This window comes from Euprymna scolopes, chromosome 5 (assembly GCF_053919585.1).
Source record: "Euprymna scolopes isolate OS-2025 chromosome 5, ASM5391958v1, whole genome shotgun sequence".
NCBI classification, from domain to species: Eukaryota; Metazoa; Mollusca; class Cephalopoda; order Sepiida; family Sepiolidae; genus Euprymna; species Euprymna scolopes.
This window is the reverse complement of record NC_136486.1, coordinates 21629264-21635892: the sequence shown is the minus strand read 5'-3', so window position 1 is coordinate 21635892 and position 6629 is coordinate 21629264. Positions and strand designations below refer to the sequence as shown.

Genomic DNA, 6629 nt, shown 5'->3' with positions numbered 1-6629 from the left:
TTTTCACTGTATTTTTAACATGAATAAAGGATTTAATATCTCAAAGTGTAGTATCTGTTCCGCAGATACTGCAAGCAAAGACCATATGTGGAGGAAACCCCACATATAAGACCTTAGTCAATGTAGAGGGAAAGCCTTCATACCAATTGTCACTATCCCGTTCCCCTACTCCCCGGGGAATTGGTCCCCATTTCCCCTTCACACTGCACATTAAAAATCAGCCTTGTGCCTAATTTGCTCGGTGGGGTAGCAAATAAATACCAACCTTTTTCTTGGCCTTTTGGCTAAGATCAAAGTGTAGTATCTGTTCTTACTACATGCTGTACTTATTGTGATATAAAGTGGGGGACACTTTTCTGTATTAATTTAATGTAAAATGATCACCCACTTTACAACTAGTTAGTCTCAAAGCCATTCAAGTCATTCTCCAGATCATTCAAGTTGTTTTTGAAGAATTCTAGTTATTTTTTAAGCATTCAAGTCATTCTTAAGTTCATTCAATTCATCCTTAAGTTCATTAAAGTCATTTACTTTTTATTTATTTAAGTCATTTCAGCCCATTTTTCGGTCATTTTAGTTTATCTTTAAGAATTTTATGTCAATCCTACATTCACGTATTCATTCATTACACGAGAGCACGTGACTAATGGCTATCGGCCTTGTTTTTCACTAATTTACCAATTAACTGTGGTAAAGTATAAAATAGAAAAAAAATATGTTGTAAGGTTTCGGCGAGGATCGAACTAGCGGCCCTCTGCGTGTAAAGCAGACGTGATAAACACTGTCACTACACCACGAAACCATGAAGACGAAACTCAGTGTTTAATTCGAAGTTTTGTACGTTGTCTTTTGAGGGGAAAATGAAAGAGAGAGTGGGAGTAAGTTAGATAGGCGATAGATATAAAGAGGACGTGTGTATGCATAAATTTATGTGTGTGTGTGTGTGTTCACGTTTGCATGAGTGCGTATGTTCATGTGCGTGTGGGTGGGTGCCTATGTTCATGTGTGTGTGTGTGTGTGTGTGTGTGTGCGCGCGCACGCGCGTGTTCATGTGCGTATGTTAGAGAAAGAGAGAGAGAGAAACAGATAGAGAGAGAAAAAAGAGAGACATACAGACAGACACACAGAGATAAAAAGAGAGACAGGGTGGGGAAGTATGAAACTATTTTGAGAAAACTGAAATATCAATTTGAACTTCTGAGGAAATATAAAACGTCATTTTTATTATCAAGATTCTGAAGAGCGACGTATAATGTATGACTCGCGATAGCTCAGTTGGTAGCGCGGAGAACTGTAGATGTGTTTGGGTTCTGAAATCCTTATGTCGATGGTTCGAATCCGTCTCGCGAGATTTTACTTTTTGTTTGTTAGTATTTTCCATTCCATTCTTTTATATAGAAAACAAAACAGGGAAAAAAAAAACATTGAAAAATCAATTTAATATTTTTTTACGATTAATTTAAATGCGGATTATCAAATCTCAATTTTCCAATCAAACACACACACGCATGCGCAATCACATATAATTTTTTTTATATTTTTATATTAAAAATGAATTTCCCAGTTATTTCTTTTTCATCATTTTTTTTTTTTCATTTTTCTTCAATCGAACTTATAAGAATTTAAAAAAAAAACTAACTTTTGGTATCTACATGTATTAATTCGAGTATTCCATTGAAATATGGCAACTTTAAAATATAACAAAACTTTTCTATATCAACGGTAGATTTGTGTGTGTGTGTGTGTGTGTGTGTGTGTGTGTGTGTGTGTGTGTGTGTGTGTGTGTGTGTGAAAATATGTAGCTGATAAACTCTTAACAATGAAATTAACTGACTTGATTCTAGAATAAGTATTTATCTAGTCTGGTGAAGTATCGAGCTTCGTGTTGTTACGTAAAATAACATCACTCGGAGAGGGTGCACCATTCACCAATGCACCATTTCTTCTACAAGCCAGTATAATTTGGCCTTAGTGAAAAAATCTTATTCGTGCTGCGAATTCTATGTCATTTTTTTTTTTTTTTTTACATTTTCACCCCAAACAAGGCGCATTGCCACTTTGGTGTAGGGGGCTACTATCAGGGGCAGCAACTACTGGGGCACTATGTTGGGATTTGGGTAGCAAGATCTCGGTTCACGTTGAACTTGAACTTCTGCATGTCAGTAGGGAAGCAGAACCTGGAATGGAATTCTAGAATCTAGCGGTTCTGGGGAAGAAACTACTGGAGTAGAAAGATCTTTTATATCTAGGGATCTCTATTGTGTGGGGGTGGGATTTAGCTGCCTGTCGGGTTTGTCGAGGGTGTCTACGTCGTGGGGGCACAAGTGTCTGCAGTTCGTCAGAGCATTCACCATTAAAATACTTGTAGAACAGGCAGAGGGATGCAACGTTTCGTCGATGGGACAGAGGCTGAAGCTTAGATGCCAGTTCAGGGCTAATCAGATTGGCGACTCTTTTTTGAACCTTGTCTAGGAGCGAGAGACTAGTAGCAGATGCACCAGCCCAAATGTGACAACAATACTCCATACATGGGCGAATAGTGGCCTTATAGAGGTTCAGGATACTTTCAAGTGTCAGTAGTTTTCTAGCACGGTAGAGAGAGCCCACCTTTCTTGCAGCGGCCCTGGCAATGTTTTCAATATAATTGTTCCAACTCATGTTTTCTGTGAACGTTAGGCCAAGCAGTTTGAAAGATGTACTCTCAGACAGGGAGTCACTGGCCATTGCTATTGGTGACAGAGAAGGTTTCTTGTAATTATTGAAGGAAACCAGTTTAGTCCTGGCAGCATTGAATGTGACCATCCATTTATGTCCCCATTCCACTACATATTGGAGGTCATCCTCTAGTGTTTCTGCCATTTCTTTAGAAATGTGTTCATTTGTTTTCCTGTCATGCCTGTTATAGAGTGTAGTGTCATCAGCATATATACCCATCTCAGAGGCAGTTTTGTCGGGGAGGTCATTAATAAATATTAGGAACAATAGGGGTCCAAGGATAGACCCCTGAGGCACTCCCGCATTTATATCACACTGTTTAGATGTACGACCGTCGAGGACAACCTGGATTTTTCTCTTAACTAAGAAGGATTTAATTATGCTAAGTATTCTACCAGTGATACCGTATGATTTAATTTTCCTGAGGAGACCCTTGTGCCATACCCTATCAAAAGCCTTAGATATATCTAGAGCTACCGCTCTGCCCTCCCCCGCTTTGTCCAGTGAATGGTATATACGTTCAGAGATTACAGTGAGGATGTCAGCTGTAGAACGGGCTTGTCTAAATCCATATTGTTTGTCAGTCAAAAGTTTAGCATCTGTAAGGTGCCGGACTAGAGCGTTGTTAATTATGGTCTCAAATATTTTGGCGAAAAGTGGGAGGAGGCTAATGGGGGGATAATTTTGGAATATTTAGTCAGGGTTTACTTTTAGGGAAAAGTATCCTCGTACTAGATTGTCCTGACAAACCCGTGTACAGAAAGATCTTGGACACTCGAGTATAGTGTCTAGTAGGCATTTCGATATTTGAATTTTCCATAAAGTTCTCCTTAACCGTTCAAATGTTCAGTTTGTAAAGTGAAGAACATTTTCTTTTTACTAATTTACCAGTTTAACTGTGTTAAAGTACAAAATAGAAAAAATATTAATAGTAAAATACAAGATTTCGGCGAGGATCGAATTCGCGACGTTCTGCGTGTGAAGCACTGAAGCACTGTGATACTCACGAAACCATCGCGCTGAGAAGCGGCTGTTCAATTCAAAGTTTTGTACGTTGTCTTTTTGGAAGCCATGAAAGAGAGAACGAGTGTGAGGGAGTTAGACGATAGATATAAAGAGGGCGTGTACGTGTGTGTGCATAAATTGATGTGTGTGTGCGTGCGCGCGCCTGCGCGTGTGCGTGTGTGTGTGTGTGTGTGTATGGATGTTCATGTTTATGTGTGCGTGTGTTTATGTGTGTGTGAGAGAAAGAGAGAGAGAGAAAGAGAGAGATTGATAGAGTGAAAAAAGATAGAGACAGACAGACAGACAGACAAGCAGACAGACAGACAGAGACAGGTAGGGTGACAGGGCAGGGGAGTATAAAAACTATTTCGAGAACACTGAAATATCAATCAGAGCTTCTAAGAAAATATAAAACATCATATTTAATATGAAGGTTCTGAAGACTAAAGATTCCTCGCTAATTCGCGATGTCTCAGTTGGTAGACCGGAGAACTGCAGATGTGTTTCTCACTGTACCGAAATCCTTAGGTCGATGGTTCGAACCCGTCTGGACAGTCCTTACTTTTTATTTGTTAGTATTTTCCATTCTATTCTAGACAGTAAAGCATTGAAAAAAGATTCAAATTTTTCACGATTAATTTGAATGCGGACTATTTCAAATTTTAATTTTCAAATCAAACACACACACGCATGCGCACTCAAGCAGTAAGCACATGTAATGTTTGTTTTGTTTTTGTTTTTAATATATTTCCAAGTTTTTATTTTTAATTTTTATTGTTTTTCAACCGAACTTCTTAGAATATTGGGGGACTAACTTTTGATCTCTATATTAGATACATATACATTCGAGTATTCGATTAAATTCTATCTTCTCTCCTAGAACTGTCCCTGCGTTACTCTGGGGCTACTTCCCGGCTGACTCTAGCATGATCATGTTGAAAAATAATGTAAATAAGTTCCTGTTGAGCTGTGCTCTTTAAAAATTAAGCCCTACCCAAGTTCCACTATTACTAATCATGTGGTCTCATCATCTACATAACAATTATTAACACTTGTCCTACAGTGGCTTCCGGCCTTGATAAACGAGGACACTCAAATAATAAAAAATTATTTTATATAAATAAAACAGGAGATTTATGTATGTGTGTGTCAGTGTGAAAATATTTAATTGATAAACTCTTAACACTGAAATTAACTTACTGGTTTCTAGGATAAGTATTTATCTAGTCTGGTGGAGTATCCAGCTTCCAGCTTCGTGTTGTTATTTAAAATTACAGCAGTCGGAGAGAGTGCACCATTTCTTCTACAAACCAGTATAGGTTGGCCTTAACGATGAGATCTTATTTGTGCTGTCTATGTAATTTTGAATATTTAGTCAGGGTTTACTTTCAGGGAAAGTATTCTCATACTAAGTTGTCCTGATAAACCCCTGTAAAGAGAGACGTTGGACACTCGAGTATAGCGTCTGGTAGGCATTCCGATATTTGAATTTTCCATTAAGTTCTCCTTAACCGTTCAAATGTTCAGTTCGTAAAGTGAAGAAGACTATTTTTTTTTCGCTAATTTATCAATTAAAAGTAAAGTATAATATAGAAAAAAATTATGATGGTAAAATGCAAGGTTTCGGCGAGGATCGAACTCGCGGCCTTCTGCGTGTGAAGCAGACGTGATAACCACTACACCACGAAACCACCTAGGCGAACGCAGTTGTTCAATTGAGAGGTTTTTACTTTGTCTTTTGGGGGAAAATGAAAGCAAGAACAAGAGTGAGGGACTTTATCTTCAGATATAAAGAGGATGTGTGTATGTATTTGTGAGTGTGTGCATGTCTGTGTGTGAGTATGTGTACTTGTGTGTGTGTGTGTGTGCGTGTTCGTGTGTGTGTGTGTGTGTGTGTGTGTGGTCTCATTTGTGAAAGATGCAGAGAAAGAATACAGAGAGAAAGACAGAGAGAAAGACAGAGAGAGAAAGAGAGAGAGAGACAGACACACAGAAAAACAGACAAAGAGACAGACAGACAGATAGACAGACAGATACACTGAAGGCAGTCGTTTAATTCAAAGCTTTGTACATTGTCTTTTTGGGGGAATTAAAGAGAGAGCGAGAGTAAGAGTGTTTAGGCGGTAGATATAAAGGGGACGTTTATATGCATAAATTGATGCGCGTGCGTTTATATGTGTTCGTGTGTTCATTCGTGTGTGCGTGTGTTCATGTGTGTGTGTGTGTGTGTGTGTGTTCATGTGTGTGTGTGTGTGTTCATGTGTGTGTGTGTTCATGTGTGTGTGTGTGTGTGTGTGTGTGTGTGTGTGTGTGTGTGTGTGTGTGTGTGTGTGTGTGTGTGTGTGTGTGTTCATGCGGTTGTGTGAGAGAGAGAGAAAAAGAGAGACAGACACACAGACAGAGATAGAGATAGAGACAGACAGAGTGGAGGCGTATTAAAAATATTTCCAGAACACTGAAATATCAATTTTAACATCTGAGGGAATATAAAACCTCGGTTTTTAGTATGAAGGTTTTGAAGAGCGGCTATTTCTCACGGACTCGCGATAGCTCAGTTGGTAGAGCGGAGGACTGTAGACGTGTCTTGTACTGAAATCCTTAGGTCGATGGTTCGAATCCGTCTCGCGAGAGCTTATTTTTTGTTGTTAGTATTTTCCATTCCATTCTTTCATGTAGACAGCAAAACATTGAAAAACAAATTCAATTTTTTTTACGATTAATTTGAATGCGGATTATCGAACCTTTTTTCTAATCAAACACACACGCGCATGCACACTCAAACACATATGATGTTTTTTTTTGTTTTTTATGTTAACAATGTATTTCCAAGTTATTTATTTATTTTCTTTTTTCTTCAATTGAACTTCTCAGAATATTTTTGGAGACTAACTTTTGATCTCTACGTGAGA

The 6629-nt window shown here is 38.4% G+C and overlaps 2 non-coding genes and 1 pseudogene across 2 annotated transcripts; 2 read left to right on the top strand and 1 right to left on the bottom strand.

Annotated features, from left to right (window-relative positions):
- Nucleotides 1-263: 263 nt before the first annotated feature.
- Nucleotides 264-389, top strand: LOC145277166 (U2 spliceosomal RNA; annotated as a pseudogene).
- Nucleotides 390-5338: 4949 nt separating this feature from the next.
- On the bottom strand, nucleotides 5339-5411 carry Trnav-cac (transfer RNA valine (anticodon CAC)). Its single transcript has one exon. It is a non-coding gene; the product is annotated as a tRNA-Val (tRNA).
- Nucleotides 5412-6260: 849 nt separating this feature from the next.
- Nucleotides 6261-6350, top strand: Trnay-gua (transfer RNA tyrosine (anticodon GUA)). The gene is given in 2 exon segments: nucleotides 6261-6297; nucleotides 6315-6350. It is a non-coding gene; the product is annotated as a tRNA-Tyr (tRNA).
- Nucleotides 6351-6629: the final 279 nt, after the last annotated feature.